Here is a 21,598-nt window from a genome sequence, read left to right on the forward strand (position 1 = left end):
ATGAAAAACATAAAAAAATTCAAAACCTAAATAAAAGTCCTAGTGTGGCCTATCCTAGCAAAATGAACATAATACAACTTTGGAATCCACCGTTGGACCCGAGAAACTTGTCTTGATGTTCCATCTTGATCCATGCAGCGGGACTGAGCATCCGAACTCCATCTTTGGTCTTCTCAAAATTACAATTTAAAATTTACAAAATGTAAACCTATTTACATTCTAAATAAAACTGTAATTACAAGGAAAAATTCAAAACGGAGATGCGAGATCTCAAAATACAACCAAGACCGTGTTCCATCATTACGGTAACACGTTCTACTAAGGCCACACTAAGTTACAACCGTTTGTAAAATTAAATACGTAATTAAAAACATTCATGGCATTCATAGGTAACGATAAATAAAAATGCATCAACTAAAACAAAATTTATTCGTGACATAATTCCGTAATTATGTTAAATTTATCCAAACCACCTTTTAACGATTAAAATTATGTGACAAAACCGCTTCTATCAACTTAATTTTAATTCATGATAATCCGTTACTTTAAATTGCTTTAAAATAACAAAATGGTACGTGAGTGAACTGTTTCACTATCAAGCGAGTGCACAAAATCCGTATTATGTACATGTTATGGCCGAAAAAAAAATAAAAAAACACGAATTTTTTTTTTTCTTCTTTCACGGTCTGACCGGGAGCAAACAAAATTTTTTTTTTTCAGCTCATGCTGTGAGCTTTAACAAACCAAACAAAATCGATTTGACAAAAACCAATTGCAATTTAAACCTAATCCGTATAGAATTAAATCTACAATTGTCAAAACCATAACATATTGCTAAAAAGATCAATTATAATAACAATATGCAAAATCAAATCGAAAACAAAACAAAACAAACGACCGTCTGATCAGACAGTAACCGCATGACACGGTTTACAAAAGCACAAAAAAAACAAGCCGTGTAAAAAAAAAACAGATCGGCCGCACGGTTTTCAAGGCAAAAAATTATCGATTCAAATCGTTTTATGAAAATCACAATGAAAAATTTACGTGGCCTCGCTCTGATACCACTTGTAGGGTAATATCCGTATAAAACCCTTAAAATTAAGGACTATAACGCAATTTTAACACGTGATTAATTGTCATAAACGAAAAATACAAGAGAAACGATAAAGGTATAAGAATCAACCTTGGGTCCTGTGAATTTCGGCCTAAGAACAGAAATCAAAATAGATTTCCTCCTAATCGTTGCACCCAAGACCGTTTGAGACTATGCCCCTTGTGCTAGAAATTACTCTCTAATTGCCTTGCAATATTGAGAGAGTTTTCTGAGTTTTTCTGATGTGAGATCTAGGTTTTCAGAGATAAATGCTCCAAAAACCTAATTTTTGTGCAAATGAAAATGAATTAGGTCAAAAGGAGAGAAGCTCTCCTTTTGTTCATTCGACCAAACCGTGTATTAGGGGAGGGAGTGGGCTTTCCACTTTCTCCTTATTTTAACTCGTGGTCCGACTCATTTTTGCTAAATGTATATGACGGGTTTTAATTATAAATCGTCACTCGTTATCGGATAATAAAACATCGACTAGTAACATGAATTAGTCGACATATTAATACATGTCCGACAAAGACAATATTGTATAATTAATTAATTCAATATACATTAATTAAATATAATCGTTTATATTCAATTTACGAATTAACCGCTTAATTCACATTAGCCAGTATTATTTAATCCGTATTAAATAATTATCTCAACATCGTGTTTGACTAATTATTAGTCAATAACTCCGACTAACTGCTTAGTCATATAAGGCATCAACATGACTGTATTTTCATACCGTCACATCTCTCAAACGTATCCTATAGGTGTGACTTTTAGGGACCAGTTGATCACCGCCATCTGTATGACAATAACGTCAAACTTATCTAGAAAGCCAACCGTTATTGATAAACGTGGACCAACTGATAATAATACAAAAGTATACCCTTTGATCCTTTTAGAGATTTATATGTCATTGCACTAACTGTGGAGGACACCAGCCCCAACAAACTCCCACTTGTCCATACAAGTGTATGTGCAATAACGTTATCCGCACTAACTGGAGGACACCAGCCCCAACAAAGACACTCTAGACAACCAACAGTACTGAGTAGGCGAACCTACCTTTAGCGCACCGCAACGATTCCGCTTCTGATCACAAGACACCAATCAACTAAGCAACACACCTATACAAACAGTACAATCATCTATCACTACCACAACCAACCTAACTGCAAATAACGATGACGATGATAACGACGATGACATACCTAAGCATAGCAACCCGACGTCAAGACCGCTACCAGACTCAAGCATCCTATGCCCATGGTGTAAGCATCCTCAAGGCAAGGATTATGGTGAAGGAGGAGGAGAGTGACGGCATCTAGGTTTAGGAAACGAAGTGCGGAAATGATTTGATGTTTCACGAAACACGATATATAATTCCCCGCTGCAAACCCATTACTCGATCGAGTAACTAACTTACTCGATCGAGTTCCCAAGCTACTCGATCGAGTAGCCTCACCTAGATCGAGTCCCACACAAAACAAAGCTCACATCGTCACAAGACATCGCCCGCAACATTTCCCAAGGTCAAGATCAGTGTCTAAGGTCAGTCAACGTCGGTCAACGGGTCCCTAATAGGACGGGTATTACAGTCTTCCCCCTTAAAAAGAACTTCGTCAACGAAGTTCGACTCATCCTCCCCCACGACACATGACAACAAAACTAAGGTCATCACCACCGTTTACCCGACACAGGTCAACATTATCGTTTGAGAACATCATCCCCCTACGTATGCTCATCAAACATCATCATCGTCCACATTAGCACCCAATACACAACACGACTCTTAGCGAATTACCAACTTCCTTTTGAATCACTGAACACATACTAACCACAAGAACGACTAACTCGACTATAACCTGCATATACTACATAATATTATTCAAGCGTACACCAATACAACTATCATACTGTACTTTCATCCATTAATTGTGATGCGTGCATTTTATATAGACCTTTTAGGCCATATTAGCACGCATTTCCATGCTTATTTCGTAGTAATTTTACTACAAATATCCCCCGAATAGTCTACTTTGGTTTGTTTTGTATTATTTGCAGATATGAGCCGGAAAAGATCATAATCAAGCCTAAAACATGTCCCTACGCATGCATTTAGGAGATGAGTTGAGTCAAAGCTTAGAAAGTGCTATTTTGAGATGCGCATTGGAGTAAGGAAGTTAGGCGAGTCAAGAGAGTGCTTCAATTTGCTAGTTCCTGCTTGTAAGAGCCATATCTCGAGTTATACAACAGCTATTATGGTGATTCCAGTTGGAGGTGAAAGCATATCCTCTTAGCTTTCCAACGCCACCAACGACGCCCTATTTGTCCAAGTAACGAAGAAATGGCGGCCATTTGAAGTTTGGTGCACAAAGCAGAGTTACGCGCTGAGCTCGATCGAGAGCTTATGTACTCGATCGAGAGCTTATGTACTCGATCGAGAGCTTATGTACTCAATCGAGAGGTCTAGTGACTCGATCGAGAGGGGTTATCGTGTGGGCTTTAATTCCGTTTTGTAATTTGGTTTGTTTAAGTTAGTTTTAGTATAAATAAGAGGCGAGAAGTCAGAATTAAGGCTCTCTTACTCTCTCACGCCTTATCACTGTTCCTGTAGCGAGGAAACGGAGGAAACTCCGTCTTCCATTCTTATTTATTTTCCGGATCTAAACTCTTGCAATCATTATTTATCGGTATTAATCTTAATTCCTTCTCTCTTTTCTTCTTTTATGCTTTGGTCCTTTATTATGCATTGCTAATTCATTGCTAGGACATTAGGGGATCCGTGATTATATTAGATTAGCAATCGATTTTATTATGATAATGCTCATATGATTTTTGTTGTTTTCGTTGCAATTAATTGTTATAGTCTAATTGAGTCGATGCAGTTAGTCTATAGATCTTAGTAAACCTTGACCTGGACCGAAAGGTTGGAAAGGGTGAGACTCGTAGCGATACATTAGGACGCGGTAGTGAGGGCGAGAGCTAAGCTATTTGTGTTTTAGGGCGAATTAAGGACCGAAAGGTGACGTTCGTTACCCCTTAAATCTATTTGCTTGACCTTAGACCTAGATTGCTAAACTGATTAATCATGGCGAACCGACTGTCTTAGCTATCCCTCTTCCCTTGCTTTTCTCTTACTCTCTCGAGCTCGTAGTTTAGAAAACCAATTATATAAAACCCCCACTTGTGACCAAATAAACGAACCGTTAAAACAGATATCTTGCCTCCCTGCGGATCGACCCTTATTACTACCTTTTAGTAATTTGGTTTTATAAATATTATTTTTGATACTAAAACGACGGTATCAAATTTTGGCGCCGTTGCCGGGGAGGCAATTGCCCTATCTATTTTTGTTTTGTTTATTTCTTTCCGCCTCAGGGAATTTTATTCCCTGCGGCAGTTCTTATCTCCTTTGCTAGTGTTGTTTTGATAGGTCTTACAGGTCCTATCGGCGGTACTTCGGAGGAGTCCACCTATGTTCCGTTCATCGGAGCAACAAGTGCTATTTTGTGAGAGATGTGGCACCGTGGGACACGATTCAGTTTACTGTTTTGCAGATCGTGACCAAGTTTATGCTTATCAACAGTATAAGCGAAGTCACTATGTTTCGTTCCCACCTTGCAGTTATACACCGCCACATCCGTACTATCAACAAGGCTACCAAGAGCCTTCTTATTCCTATTCACCGCCGCAACAACAAACTCCCCCTCCTGGTGTCCAAAATGAAGAGATGGATGAATTAAAGTCGCTAATAGCGACACTTACTCTTCAAAAGCAACAAGTTGAAGAAGCAAGAGAGGCCTCTATCAAAGGTCTTGTGCATCAATTTGGGCAATTGACAACTGAGCCAGAGGATGTTATTTATGACTCGAATTTCGATGACTCGGATTTCGAGAAAGTCTTCAATGTTCTCGCTTCGATTGCTATGGAGTTGGTCGATCGAGCAACCGAAACAGCCTCGATCGATCGATTGGGATGAGGATTTCCCTCGATCGAGTGACTTAGTTGCTCGATCGAGTGGTTTTGTTGAAGAGGGTTCTCGATCGAGCGACTACATTGCTCGATCGATTGGTTTTGGTGAAGAAGGGACTCGATCGAGTGATTTATTCACTCGATCGAGCACCGTAACTTTGGACAGCACTGTTTCATCACCCGAGGTTGTCCCGACTAGCGATGAGAAGGTAAACGAAGGTCATTCCAACGCATTAGAAGGTAATATTTCTTTTGTTGACCCCGCTATAATTGGTGTTATGCCTTCCGTTAATTCATATACTACTTTTGAATTAACGCCTCCGCCCCAACTCGGGAGCAATTTGGAGGAAAATCGTTCTGTTTCTTCTTGCGGAGGTCTAGTGAAGTTGAAGGACCCGGGAAGGGGATCGCAAGATTCTATCCCGCCAAAGAAGAAAGTGCGGAAAAGGGTTGATAGAAGAGTGTTGGACGCTATAATAAGCCGCGTGTCTTTATTCTTTGTGCTTAGGGGCCGATTGTGAAGCTCTTAATGGCATTTGAAATAATCGCATTCGATCGGAAGCGAGTAGAGGCCGTGGATTTTCTTTGAAAGATGGTCAAGCTGGGACCTATCTGAAAACTAGCGCTGTCCGGTAGGCAACCCGGAGTTTTTACTATTTTTATTGTTACTTTTTAAGACTTTCGTTTTTATTTCGTTGTGTGCTTAATAAACTGCGGAATTTTTAGCCTTGGTATTTGGCGGTATTTTTGGGACGTTATTAGTTGATTGCAGGTACAACTACACTATTTGGTCGCTTGCTGATGCGACAAAGGATTCGGTCGAGTCTTTACTTACTCGATCGAGCGACAAAGCCACCCGAAGCACTCGATCGTGTACGTCCTTACTCGATCGAGCAGTCCCAATTTGCATGCCCTCGATCGAGCTCCTTCCTTGGTCGATCGAGAGAAAAGCTGGCCATATGTACTCGATCGAGCGACTGTTTTGTCGATCGAGTACCTGCACCTCCCATGTCTGGTTCGGTTTGGGGAGGTCCGTGGTTTGCGCGCTTTTGTAAGTTTCCGACTCATCCTCTCTTTAGTTTGCATTTTCTTTTCCTTTACTTTATACAATGGGGACATTGTACAATTTGGTTTGGGGAGGGTATGCATCCATATCGTGTCTGCATGCTGTTTTTACTACATTTATGTAATCACGTTTCAATTTCTGCATGTATTGTTGTTTAATTTCAAAAATAGAAAAATTCATAAAAATCAAAAAAATTTCGAAAAAACCAAACATATTACGTTTAATTTTGCATATTAGATTGAGTCGGATTGGAGTAATTCATTGCTGATAATTATTTTTTTTTTTTTTTGCTTGAGCCTTGCATTGTTTCACATCTTTTAGCAAAAGTCTTTTGCAATTTGTCGAATTTCGTTTCAAAATTTGTTGAACAAGTAGACTTGACTGAAATTTTGGCAAACTACATTACTTTCTGAGGTTTAGAGCTGATTTAACTGGTGTCATATATGACTAGTTCATTTAGGATTGTGAGTAGTTACTCCCTGCATGTCGTGTAACATTAATTTGCACAAGTATGACATTTAATTGCTTTTTGCCTGCATATATTCGGGTTAGTGGATGTTGTCACAGGTTGGAGAGTACTTGCAATTTCCTTTTTCTCATTCTTACCCATTAACTCTACTTTTAGCCAAAACTGCCAGTTGACCCATAAACTACACCCAAATCTTAGCCTACCTTGCGTTGAGCTAGTTTAGTGTAGTTCTGTGGTACATGTTTATCATACCTGTTTTGGTTTATATTCATTTGTTATGGAGAATTTGGAAGTTGATGTCGGAATTGGTTATATGGAAATATTAGCTGAAAATCAAGAGATGAAAAAAAAAAGAGACTGAAAAAAAAAAGAGGAAAAAATGAAAAAGAAAAAGAAAAGTGAAATTCCCAAGTTCTAATTTGTATTTGTGAGGGAATTGTTAGCGCATAATAAGCTAATTGGATTTTTGTTTTCGATTCATCTTCTATTTGGATTTTAGTGAGTTTTATGCCAAGGATGGTACTGAGTTTATTATTATTGGAGTAGTAAGTCGGATGGATTTATTTGGTTTGATAGGTTCTAGCTTAACGCTTTAACTCCTCTTATCCAATATTGTTTTGCCCCTTTCTACCCATTACCTCACTTATCCAAACTTTTGCAAGTATTCGGCATGTGATTGATCCTGAACGGTTGGAATGTATGCGTACGGTAGTTAGAATTACTTATCATACTATATTGCATGCACGATTGTGTTGGTCGCAGATTAGGTGAGCGAGCGTTATATTTCTTCTTTCTCTTTTACATATAATTTGCTTACCATTTGCTTTGTTGAGAGAAGAGTGACCCGGGAGAGTCCAATTTTAAAGTCTTGCAAGGTCAAACGTTCAACATCTTTTTAAAACAAGCATAAGTTCGTTTGCGTGACATTGAGCTTTTAGTAGTTGATTCATGAGCATTAAATTGGTTAAAGTCGACGGTTTTCAGTTTGTCCGTGTTTTACTCCTTTCTAGTTAGTCTTTAGTTAATTGCATGAGTTTGCTTGAGGACAAGCAAGGGTTTGGTTTGGGGAAGTTTGATGCGTGCATTTTATATAGACCTTTTAGGCCATATTAGCACGCATTTCCATGCTTATTTCGTAGTAATTTTACTACAAATATCCCCCGAATAGTCTACTTTGGTTTGTTTTGTATTATTTGCAGATATCAGCCGGAGAAGATCATAATCAAGCCTAAAACATGTCCCTACGCATGCATTTAGGAGATGAGTTGAGTCAGAACTTGGAAAGTGCTATTTTGAGATGCGCATTGGAGTAAGGAAGTTAGGCGAGCAAAGAGAGTGCTTCAATTTGCTAGTTCCTGATTGTAAGATCCATATCTAGAGTTATAAAACAGATATTAAGGTGATTCTAGTTGTAGATGAAAGATTATCCGCTTAGCTTTCCAACGCCACCAACCACGCCCTATTTGTCCAAGTACCGAAGAAATGGCGGCCATTTGAAGTTTGGTGCGCAAAGCAGAGTTACGCGCTGAGCTCGATCGAGAGCTTATGTACTCGATCGAGAGGGGTTATCGCGTGGGCTTTAATTCCGTTTTGTAATTAGGTTTGTTTAAGTTAGTTTTAGTATAAATAAGAGGAAAGAAGTCAGAATTAAGGCTCTCTTACTCTCTCACGCCTTATCACTGTTCCTGTAGCGTGGAAACGGAGGAAACTCCGTCTTCCATTCTTATTTATTTTACGGATCTAAACTCTTGCAATCATTATTTATCGGTATTAATCTTAATTCCTTCTCCCTTTTCTTCTTTTATGCGTTGGTCCTTTATTATGCATTGCTAATTCATTGCTAGGACATTAGGGGATCCGTGATTATATTAGATTAGCAATCGATTTTATTATGATAATGCTCATATGATTTTTGTTGTTTTCGTTGCAATTAATTGTTATAGTCTAATTGAGTCGACGCAGTTAGTCTATAGATCTTAGTAAACCTTGACCTGGACCGAAAGGTTGGAAAGGGTGAGACTCGTAGCGATACATTAGGACGCGGTAGTGAGGGCGAGAGCTAAGCTATTTGTGTTTTAGGGCGAATTAAGGACCGAAAGGTGACGTTCGTTACCCCTTAAATCTATTTGCTTGACCTTAGACCTAGATTGCTAAACTGATTAATCATGGTGAACCGACTGTCTTAGCTATCCCTCTTCCCTTGCTTTTCTCTTACTCTCTCGAGCTCGTAGTTTAGAAAACCAATTATATAAAACCCCCACTTGTGACCAAATAAACGAACCGTTAAAACAGATATCTTGCCTCCCTGCGGATCGACCCTTATTACTACCTTTTAGTAATTTGGTTTTAAAAATATTATTTTTGATACTAAAACGACGGTATCAACTTGACAACGATTACCAATTACAAAACATACAAAACAACGGTCCTACCATTGATTCACAACGATACGCGATTCATTCAACTCTATCACTTTAGCCACAGAACACAATTCTACTGATAACAACTCTACTACCACTAATAACATCTAATTCTCATGAAAACATAACGAATAATTAACTTAAAATGAAGTATTACGACATGCTATTCTATTCAACAATTATAAACTACTACTCAATTACACAATAACGACTATAAAATTATCCAACCAATCATTCAACATACTTTAAAATGTCATGAAAACACTATAAAATTGTTATAATTACGTCATTCTCCTTTTTACGACATTACTCTTCCCCTCTAAAAAGGAGCTTCGTCCCCGAAGTTCACCATCAAACAACTTTCATGTCCCTCAATCGCCATTACATATTATACCATACTGATATTACGTACGAACTCCAAAGCAAACCTTGTCTCATGATGACATAATATACTTTTCGACATTACACAACTTGACTCGTATAAATGTAAAGCCACTGAAAACGTGTATCACACCACAAGATATATCAGTACCAACTAGCAACCATGTCATTGATTACTTTGTTATGCGATCACACCGATTATGTAACCAAATTATGATCATGGTACCCTATCTTTCTATGGCGGCTTTAAATAGTATACAAAATTATATAAATACCTCCAAGAGTTGTACAAATTAACCAACATGCATGTTCGACTCATGACAGCCATGAAACTTTCTTGACATTACGCAAACATGACTCACAAGATATATATATATATATATATATATATATATATATATATATATGCAACCATTAGCAATTTGAACACCACCACCGAACACCTCCCACCAACTATCAGACATGGCAAGAATTATTCCCTTATATGACCATACCAAAACTTAACAAGAATAGTAACCGTTGTACATTACGTTACCTGAAGCAATTTGATTTATCGTTTCAACCGATATACATAGCATTGAAAAACTATATAAATTGCACGACCACACGCAATAATATAGCCATCTCTGAGGCTAGGCAATGATATAAAACACCCCCAACAAGAAATGATATAACAACATTTAAAGATATGATGATTCAACCAAGTTTTAAAACGAAAAGTAGCTGTAACAGTGCTACTCGATCGAGTTGGTAAGGCGCTCGATCGAGTTGGGCTTACTTGATCTAGTTCATTAGCTACTCGATCCAGTTGGCTGAGATCAGAACACTCCCCAAATGTCACCCCTGCAGTAACTCGAACGAGTGAGGGGCACTCGATCGGGTAGCCACATGTCTAGATCCCCCCTAAAACGTCATGTTAAGACCAAACAATCATATAAACACGAGTCGGGACGCTCTCCCGACCCCAAAATCCTGCATAAACAGTCTAAAAGTACTTAAAATACGGCCTTAGGCCAACATACATACCAAAGTCTAACAAAGTACCAACCAAATAAGTACTAACAGCTACAAATCCATGAAACGATATATATGAAAAGAAAAGGAGTATCATCACTCCACATCCTGATCAATCATCACCTCATCACCACCATCACCACCTGATGTGCCTGCTCCAACTGCGTCCTGACCTGCAACTCCAACCATGCGAGCATCTGCTCCAACATGCCACGGGGCCAAGCAACCGTAGGGATATGACTGAGCCGCTCCCCAAGTAGACCTCTCCACTCCGTAAGAGTGGAAAACTCCATTGTCGTCCGCAACGCCCCTCCACCATACGGGTTGTGCTGCCTCGGTCCTAATGCGCTGCACATATGTCATCTCATGGAGGTTCCGAAGTGTCAAGGTAGTAGATACCCTCTCCGTGAGCTAGCTCACTCTCATCTCGGGGCAATAGAAGGTAGGGTAACCAGGGTACTGGTACTATGGAGGCACAGGCTGCTCCGGCTGGGTCTCAGCTGCCCTCTCCCTCACTCGTCGTGGTCCTCTCCCCAATCTAGGCTAGGCATCCTCAGGTCGCGCATGATCCCCTTTCGTCGGCTCAGGCATAACCTCCAAGATATACGGGTCAATGAGGTACAGCTGCCTCTCAGGAACCCCCTCATCCTCATCATCAGAATCGGCAGCCACTACTGCCTCCGGTAAAGCCTCGTTCTCGGGAATGTGCTCGGGAGCAGGTATCCGCATCCAACTCATTCCCCAAACTCTCCAAGCAAGCCCACCATCCTCCAAATTCCTCAACCACCTGAGGTCAAGAAAGTACTCACGGTCCAAGGTAGGTATCGCTGGAGTCGAGGGTGTATAGGCCGAAGAGGCCTCAAAGGTGGTAAGCCTTTCTGCCAATCGAGTGGCAATCGCTCCACAGCTCAGAAAACGAACGTCAGAAGAGGCCATCAAGGCCAAGCTGGCACACACTATGTCCGGGGCACTAAAGGTGACTCTCAGGGATCGGGTGGGGTTGAGGTACGCCGCAAGCAACATCACCACATGGGAGTTAAGCTTACTCACATCCTTCCTCTCATAAAGCAAACATGTCAAAGTACGGAGAAAGATCTTCAAGGTGACATGTTGAACATCATTAATCAACATGTTGCTAGAGGTGGGAGCGGGTTTGCCGGTAAAGCAAGGCATAAGGCTACTAGCTCCACACTTAGTCGGGATGTTCCTAAGAGCTCCCTTCGCAAGTCTAGAAAGGCCAAGGTGGGTGGCAAACATGTCCATGGTAAGGAAGAAACTGGTGTTTATAAGGCGGAACTCAACGGTCTGCTCCACCGCATCATACTTGAAATAACTCATAAACTCAAGGGTTAAAAAAGCATAGGAATGTTTCCGGAGACGGTACAACCCAGTCATACCCATGGTCTCGAAGATATGCCTAACATCGGTCTCAATCCTCAGGTCAGTCAAAAGAGTGGTGTTGATACAACGGGTGGGTCGCATATGACGTCTTTGTAAAGCAACAAAAGTATCTCTTTGCGTAAAGTCCGCAAAGACAACGGAAGGGTACTCAGGCACTGCTGGGACCGTAGGTCCCCCACTCCACTCACCTACCTCGGGCTCAGAAGCCCTCCCCCTCTTGCTCTGACGGGTGACACGGCTATCGCAACCCTATCAAAGATAAAACCTAACGGTCTCAACTAAAATGTGGTAGAGGCAGTCGAGTATCGAATCCACAGGGAGGTAATATAATTATAAGCTGTCTAATTCTAGTCCTAAAGTAACAATTGGGGGGTTTTGTTGAATTGATTTCTAAACTACGAGATTAAAGGAAAGGAGAAATAAAAGTGAAGAGCAGTAAGACAAGATAAAAGATTTAAACTATCAAGAGAGAAGGGACATGTCGGGATTTCGGTTCACTACGGTAGTCCAGTGACTCAGCTATAAATGATTCAGACGAACTAATGTGAGACGGATGTTGAAAGGTCCTTTCGGTCCACTTTCTATCCTAAATTACCACTAACTTAACTTTCATCCTCATTAGGGTAGTCTACTGTTTATAGCAGGCCTATTTAGTCCAATCTTTCGATCCAGGATTAATTTTAGCCAGATTAAAGGGTGACATAGAAGCGTGCACTCAACTAAGTCGAATAAATATAATTAAATTGCTATAGTGAAAGAGTCTCGTAATTAATTCGTCTAATTCATTTTCTACATCATCACATTTCTACCGCAGATCCCCTAATCCCAACATCAAGGGGGTTTAGCTACTCATAACGCTAATTAAACTAACAGCAAACAATTTCCCAGCAGTAAACATTATAAAATAAACGATAAATTGCATAAAAGAAATTAGGGCACAAAATAATTGTAACGGAAGCGAAGAATTAAAGCAATAAAAGATCAATTATTATTAAAGGAAGAGAAGGAATTACAATCAATGCGATTTCGGCATAAAGAACACAAATTTCAAGTGAAAGCAATCCCGAAATAAAGTAACAGTAGAGTAGAATGAAGCCACGTACTAAGGTTTACAGTAGAAAGTTTTTATCAATGAAAAGCAAGATAAAAGATGTTCTTAACCTTGTTAACGTAGGTTTAAATAGAAAAGCAAACAAAGTTTAGCGAAATAATTAACACACGGGCTGATTAAGGCCCAAAACTAACTAAACTACTCGATCGAGTGGATTAAAACCACTCGATCGACCAACTCTTCAGCAAAATCCACTCGATCGACCAGATAGTTACTCGATCGAGTGAATTGTCTTTCTGCAACTTAAGGATCGAGTAGTAAACTACTCGATCGACCAACTTGGGGTGTAGAAACCACTCGATCGATTGGAAAAACTGCTCGATCGAGTGCTTCATCATCAATTCAGCTCAAGTCCGCCACCAAATGCCTCGTAATGCGTGCCATGACGCTTCCAAATGCAGTATCTCACTCTGGAACAATCCCGTCTCCTCTAAATGCATGCAAAAAGGACGAAAAAGGGTACGATTCCACTACTTTCGCGATCATTCCTATAAAAAAAGACAAAACGCACCAAAGTAGCCAATTCGGGGTAAAATACAACAAAAACAGTATAAAAATGCATAGAAATACGTGCTGAAATAGGCTAAAAAGACTATACATTAGGCACGTAACAAATCTCCCCAAACCAAACCTTTACTCGCCCTCGAGTAAACTCAAAACTATATACTAATGGAACGGAAAAATAACTCAGAGCTAGCTTAACTTGTCTACTGGAACCAATTTAATGCAACAAAAATTAACAGTTAAAGCTAAGCAGTCAATATGCAAACGAATTATAAGCTCTTCAGAAATATAGCTGACCTATCGACCTTGCAAGACCAACAAAATTGGACTCTCTCGTGGTCACTCTTCTCTCATGAAGCAAAGGGTGAATATTATATGTAAAAGAGAGAAGAAAAGACAGTCACTCACCTAACTGCGACCTACATAGCATGCATGCAACAAAAATGAAAGACAATTCAAGTACTAATGCACACACTCCAACCAATAATGTCCGTCACAGCCGAGGGCTTGCAAATACTATGGGAATAGTGAGGTTCAGGTTAGAAAGGCAAAACATGTTATGGAAATGTGGAGGTTAAAGCGTCAAGCTAGTTCCTAACAGGACCATAATAAACCATCCGAATCTCAACTGACTGAAGAACTAAGAACAAGTGCCCTTCATTTGGCACAAAACTCACTAGACTCAAAACACAATCTCCTCAAAAATAATGGGATAGAACGGAGGAGTCAGACGGTCACAAACTTTCCTTTTTCAAACACCGTCTGAAATAACTTACTGAAACAGACAACTTTTTTTTTTCAAACTTTTCTTTTCTTTCTTTCTCCTTTCTGATTCACGTCCAGCTTCCTTTTTTTAATTTTTTTTTTCTTCTCACGTCTTTCTTATTTTTTTCTTTTTCAATACTCCTCTTTTTTTTTTTCTTTTCCTCCTTCCTCTTTACATACACCAGCTCCGAAACAAGAAATACGGACCAAACTGCAATGGAAAAAACGTACCACAAAAGAACATTCTAACTAGCTTGACTAGGCAGGCTTAGTTTAGGATGTAGCTAATGGGTCAAAAGGCAAATTTGGCTAATGTAGAGTTAAATGGGTGAAAAATATAAGGAAAGGGAAAATTTGCAAGACCCTCCCTGCATGTGACACCATCCACGAACCCGAATATGTGCATTTTACGAGAAATTGAATGTCATAAATGTGCAAATAAGATGAACATGCTATGCAAGGAGTACTACTCAAAATTTCTAATGAACTGGTCATGGGTGTCACCAGTTATGGGCTCTAATATCTAAGAATTTTTAAGTAGTTTGCCAATTTATAGGTCGAGTCTAAACAGTCAGCTTATATTTGAACAGAAATTCGTAGATTATGCGTATGACAAAGCTAAAAACTATCAATAAAAGTGCAAGGCTCATGCAAATTGACAAGTTATAGGGCAATATCATCACGGAAATCTACCGTTCCGACTCAACCTATATGCAAAAATAAACGTGAAAATGTTTTGATTTTTTTTGAAATTTTCTAATTTTTTTGGATTTTTGATGGAAAATAAAGAACAATGCAAGCTAAAAAGTAAACATGAATGCGAAAACAGATGCAGATGCAGACTCAAAAGGATGCAATACCCTCCCCAAACCAAAACGGACAACGCCCTCGTTGTCCTTCAGCATACACCAGCAGATATATACAGGGGAACGGGAATATACAACCAACAAAATAAAAACAAAGAAATAAAGGAGACAAAATAAAAGAGTGAAAGATACATACAAAATACGAACTTCCCCAAACCAGCCAGAAAACTGGGGAAGTGAGTAGACCAGTAGCTACCCGTCGTCGTCACTGCTGTCACGGAGCTCCTCCGCCACTACCCGGTACTCCGGGTCTTTTTCCTCCTCTCTCCTCTTCCGCTCCTCCTCCCGAGCTCTCTCCACTGCCACCTTTGGGTCCTCGTCCTCCTCCTCGTCATAAACCGGGTACCCCTCAGCTGGGTACTGGAAGAAGGAAGGGTGTGGCCAACCCTCCGGGATCGGTCTGTGTCGCCGCAAGTGGTACTCGTACAGAGGGTGTAAGGCAAGAGCCATGTCCCTCTACATACGAGCCTGACGCTCTGCAAGCTCAATCAACAAACCGTAAACTACGCCCCCTTGGTCCTGGACCGCGGGCGCTACAAAGGGAGGAGGTGGTCTAAAAGTAGCCGGGAAGACCGGCTCAGTCTGGTCAGTAGGAGGTGGAGTGAGAGTGATAGTAGTAGTGGGAGTAGGGGTCGAATTGGGAGTAACCGTGGAAGGCTGGGTACTCCCTGAAGGTGTAGACCCCTCTCCAGTCTCAAGTCGCCGCTTCTTAGCGGCGGGTGCAGCAGGAGGTGGATGTGGTCGGAGGGGAAGGTGAAGGTCAGGCAGTGGTGGCAGACGGTGGCCCTTTGCTACAGTGGGCAAGGGCTCTAGACGGGGGAGACTGTCACAAGGTAAGTCAAGGACAAGGAGCCGTCAATCTTCCAAGTCCGGTGGTCCGGGGTCGCCCAAAGATCTTTGAGAGAGCATGGCATCCAGACTCAGTAACCTCTCTCCCGAGAGGTACTGCAAGTCACGTGGCCAGGTGGGGTAAAGGCGTTGGGAAAGAATGGTGGCTATGCCACCGCAGGCAATGGTTCCCGCCTCCTTTAGCCCCTGGTCGTGGAGGTACTGGGCGGTCAAGTGAGCTATGTTGAAGGTAAAAGGACCCTCACAATCGACGTTCAGATAACCGCCCAGGATGGAGAGCTCGGTGTTGGTCATGTTGTTCGGCTCCTTTCGACCGAAAATAGAGCTCCCCAGCAGTCTAAGGAAACAACGGACGGGGGAAAGGTGGACCTGATGGAGCTTTCGCCCCTGAAAAGTGGTCTGGGCCAGACACCGCCAATGCTGACGGTAGACCTTCCTCGGGGCAGCAGTCACGCCCGTAGAGGAAAGGTCAAGTAACCTACCAAACTCCGCTAATGGCATCGGAAAAGTCCGGTTAAACAACCGGAAGGAGACTGAAAGGCTGTCAGGGTCAGTCTTGTGCGCATCAGGGGAGAAGGTTAAAGAGCTGAGAAACTCGAGGCTCGGCTCTAAAAAGGTATGGCCCCTCATAGTGATGAGGCCAGGCATCCCCGTGACCCGTAATAAGTCACAAACCGACTCGTAAATGCCGAGTCTCTCTAGTGCCGATTTATCCAAAAATCGGGAAGGTACATGTACACACTTAAGCAGGTTATAAAATTTCGTACGGTGTAAAGCATTGGCGACTTATACCTGCGGGTAGTCTGGGTGAGGGTCGAGGGAAGTGTCACCTCGGACCATGACGGTGCCAGAAGTAGAGGCAGAAGCAGAAGCGACAGCTGTAGAAGTGCTAGGAGCGGGAGTAGAAGTGAAGAAGCTGGCGTAGCTCGAGACTGTCTACGACACCGGCCTCTGGAATGCAAGGCAGCAGCCCGCTCTCGGACGGTGTAAGGAACCAAGGCGAGCTACGAAGGCTTTGCGGTGGCAAGTAGTCCGCCACAGGTGCAAAGGTAGAACCTAGTGCAGAGGTAGTGGCTACTGTGGTCACCACTGAAGAGGAACTAGCAGCAGTGCTAGCTGTGGTGGTGACCGTAGAGGAAGTGGTAGCTGAAGGCGGAGCTCGCATGGTGAGCTCACTGGAGTAAAAACCGCAGTCCTGCAGTGAAACAAGGAAAAGCTGGGGGCTGACTTTGGTGACTAAGGAGGTGGTAGGGGCAAAAGCAGGGGCCACTGACTCACCCAAGGACGCGCTGGAAGTAGTACTGGTAGAAGGTAAAGTACTCGACTCCATTCTGAAAATATAGGGAAGGGGTGTGATAAGAAAAACAGCTGCTAACCGTGGCTAAAACAACAAGTAAAACCAGCATGTGACAGCATGTAAACTCCACTACTAGTCGAAAATTCGACTTTACAGCATACAAATCCCAACGATCCTCAGAAATTCTGAACTACAGCATGCAAATGGTGATAGGGGATGGGAAAAACAGTTAACAACAGCAGCACATAAGTAACACTAAGGTTAACTAAAGCAATGTAGCATATAACCGTCTGACAGTCGAAAAATTCGACTAAAGCAGCCCTAATCGCGAGAATTTTGCACGAAATTTGAATGGAAACATGTTAGGCATCGACAGGGTGTGATAGCAGTCTAAACAGCAGCAATTAAGCGACAAAGAAGCTAATTTAGACCGAATACAACAACATTCACCAATTGACAGTCGAAAAAAAATCGACAGTCCAGCACCCAAATCGCAAAAATCCATGTAAAAATCGAACTAAGCATACAAAACAGCGAGGAAGGGGGATCATGATCATCAAGCAAGCTAATTAAGGGCATACAAACACAAACAAGTCGAAAGAATTCGACTAAACATGGATATTCAAACCCTAAATCAATTTTTACCTCATAAAATTCCAATTAAACGAAATCAAAATACAAAGAAGGTAAAAGAAATGCTTACCTGATGAGAGTGATCCTACAATTGCAATTAATCTCAAATAAACAAGCAACAATGGCGAATTTTCAGTCGAAAAACCCGCAAACCCGAAAACCCTTTTAAAACTGAGATAAACAACACAAATGAAGGGGAAAATAAGGGGATTTTGAAGATTAATATGCAAACAATGAAATGTAGGAAGCAGATTTGGTGATTTGGGCAAGAAAATGGGGATTTGGGGGAGTTTAAATCGCAATTAGGGTTTTGTTAGACGAAAATTAGGATGAAATGAGAGTTAGAACAAGAACATAAGAGTTTAAGGCAAAAAACTCCCTGTACACTGTTCATTTCACTCGATCGAGTGGTTTTAAACCACTCGATCGAGTACTTTGATGGTCCAGCTGCTTGGTCGAGTGAAATTATACTCGATCGACCAATCCCATTTATTGCTTTACTTGATCGACTGGAAAAAGCACTCGGTCGACCAACTTTTCACTCGATCGAGTACAAAAAGTACTCGATCGAGGACTTTTCTCGCGTAAGCTCTTGAATTTTCGTCTTTTCTTCCTTGGAATGCGTGAAACTTCCCCAAACCTGCAAAAAAACACACGCAAGAATTTCCCAATGTACCAAAAACGCATAAGAACAGTCTATAGTCTTACGTCTATGCTAAAAACTGTCTAAAACTAATTATCCTAATTAAAACGCAATAAAACAAATTCAAAAGAAATTCAAAAATTATCTATTACAAAGTGTTACACGGGGCATTTCCCCGTTTAATTCCCAACAAATTTCAGTAGCCCCTTTGTGGGCTCCTGACTGGAGGACGTCACCTCAGCAACATTGACTGTCCTCTTCAACTTCCATGAGCATGAATTATCACTTGAAACGGTAGGAGGGGAGTAGTTCACATCCACGTAAGCGTGAGTTTTCCTCGTCCTTGCTCCTCTATCACCGTCTTTAGAATCCTTATTTCCAATTAGATCGACTTTGATTACACCAAGTCCCTTGACAGCTCCTTCATTGCTTTCATCTGTACCTGCAGTAAGGAAAACAGATGAACTTTCCTCCTTTTTGCTCTCAATCTGAGGCGGAGGGTTAACAATAGCAGCACAATTCTCCAAATTTTCATCTGGAGTGTCAACAATAGGACTAATAGAAGAAAGAGCATTGCAAGGCTGGGCTTGCATGGGAGCTCTCCGGGACTTGGATTGATGAAAAATCAGCTCCTCGTCCCCTACCTGAAAGGTCAAAGTCTTTCCACCGACGTCTATAACTGCACGGGCAGTAGACAAAAATGGTCTCCCTAAAATTATAGGGGTGTGTGCATCTTCGGGGATGTCTAAGACAACAAAATCGTCGGGAATAAAGAACTTCCCGATCCGAACAGTACGTCTTCTACTACACCTAGTGGCCGTGATAAACTACGGTCGGCCATCCGGAGTCATGTTGGTACAACTTAGCTTTGTCAAACCAAATCTCTTAGCCGAGATAACGAGAAGACACTCACGCTAGCGCCTAAATTGCATAGCGCGTTATCAATCAAATGCATACCGATATGACACGATGTAATTGAAAAACTACCCGGGTCTGATTGCTTAGGGGTAACTTGTTTTGAAATAGGGCTGACCCCACCTCAGTCAAAGCTACGGTCTCACTATCATTAATAGTCCTCTTACGCGCTAAAATTTCTTTCATAAACTTTAAATAAGAGGGTACCTTTGTCAGCAATTCAGTGAACGGCACAGTGACTTCCAAGCTCTTCAGAAGTTCGACAAATTTGCCGAATTGTTGATTAGCTTTCGTATTCTGCAGCCGCCTCGGAAAAGGAACCGTGATAGGTATCTCGAGTCCCTTGTTTCTCGCTTCCAATGTATCTTCCGGTGCAAGTTCTGTATCCTTTGGACGCTTCTTACCTCTCGAACGAGGTCTTTCCGGTGATATCTCACTTAAACGAGCACTAGCAGGCTCTCGAATAAGCTTCCCGTCATCAATACTACTCGATCGACCAATTTTCTCACTCGATCGAGCAGTTTCTTCATCAATGTCGGTCGATCGAGTACAATTTCCACTCGATCGACCAACTCCACTTTCTGCTTCACTCGAACGAGTAGATAAACTACTCGATCGACCAACCTGTTCTTCCTGTTCACTCGATCGAGTGGAAAAACCACTCGATCGAGGACTTTCATCTTCAGTTCTACTCGATCGAACACCAGATTTCAGTCGATCGAGCAACTGCTTTGTCGTGAGCCCTTTTTTCTCGACAGAACACTGTTCACCATCAGTCTTAGACTTCCTCGGGTCTGATTTCGACACTTCCGGTCCTTCATAAGAAAGACCGCTTCTCAATTCTATCAGATGTACCGTCTCATTTGGATTCTTCTCATTTTGAGTCGGTAAATGACCCTGCTTTCTTGTGGATTAATTCGCGGCTAGTTGGGCAACTTGGATTTCAAGTGCCTTAATAGATGTGTCCTTCTGTTGATTTTGTTGATCACTTAGCTGCAACTGCTTTGTAATGGATTGCAACATAGACTTTATCTCTCCTATTTCATTCACCCCACCGGAAGATGATTCACCATGGTTAGGAGGATTGAAAGAATGAGGCTTCTGAAAGCCTTGTTGATTCTTGTGTGGAGGAATATACGGCTGCTGCTGATTCGGAGGAGCAGTGGGATTGAGCACATTCTGACTACTCCACCTCAAATTGGGATGGACGTTTGGCTCGTAATAAGTGTTGTTTTGCCTGTAATGTTGAAAGGCAGCACAAGACTCATAGGAGTTGGGACAATGATCTGAGACATGACCCTCCCCTCCACATCTTCTACAGACGAAAGGACCGTCTGACACAGCATTCACCTGATACATCCCCCCTTTGGAACTTCCTCCCAACTCATATTTGTCAAATCTCGCAGTAAGAGCTTCTAGTGCAGCTACAGAAGAAGATTCAGCAGCTCTTCTTTGATTGCCTCTGGAGTTCCCATATTCAGCCTTATGGGTGGCCAAATCATCAACGATCTTCCACCCCTTAGTCTCTCCCATGTTCTCAAAGAAATCGGCCATTGGTATGACATCCAAAATAGCTCTCTGATCGTCGTACATCCCATTATAGAACTGATTGCAAAGACTCCATTTTTCGAATCCATGGTGCGGAATGGTTCGCACCAGCTTTTTAAAACGGACCCATGCTTCATGAAAGTTCTCATCAGGCCCTTGTTTAAAGCTCGTGATCTGAGCTCCAATGGCAATAGTCTTCGAGGCGGAAAAGTACTTCTTGTAAAATGTTAAAGCTAGCGAATTCCAGTCAGTTACCCCATGAGCTTCCCGGTCCAGATCCTTATACCACTCCCTTGCAGCATCACGGAGTGAGAAAATAAACATAGTTTCTTTTATGTGATCCGGGGTCACGCCAGTTGGTGGGGGTATGGAGCAGCAATAATCGATAAAGGTCTCCATGTGCTTAGCTGCATCTTCATTTGTAGCTCCCCCGAACTGGTTTCTTTCAACTAAGTTGATATAAGAAGGCTTCGGTTCGAATTTTCTTGCCTCCCCTGGTAGTACAAATCCCTTATAGAGATTTGCAGCTGTCGGTTCAGAGTGACTGGCAATGGTTGCTTCTTCGGCCATAACTGGAAAATCCGGAGATGTGACGGTTTCGGCTGAAGAAGTGGAAACAGGAGAAGAATGTGGATTCTCCTC

Source organism: Silene latifolia, chromosome Y (assembly GCF_048544455.1).
Source record: "Silene latifolia isolate original U9 population chromosome Y, ASM4854445v1, whole genome shotgun sequence".
Classification (NCBI taxonomy): Eukaryota; Viridiplantae; Streptophyta; class Magnoliopsida; order Caryophyllales; family Caryophyllaceae; genus Silene; species Silene latifolia.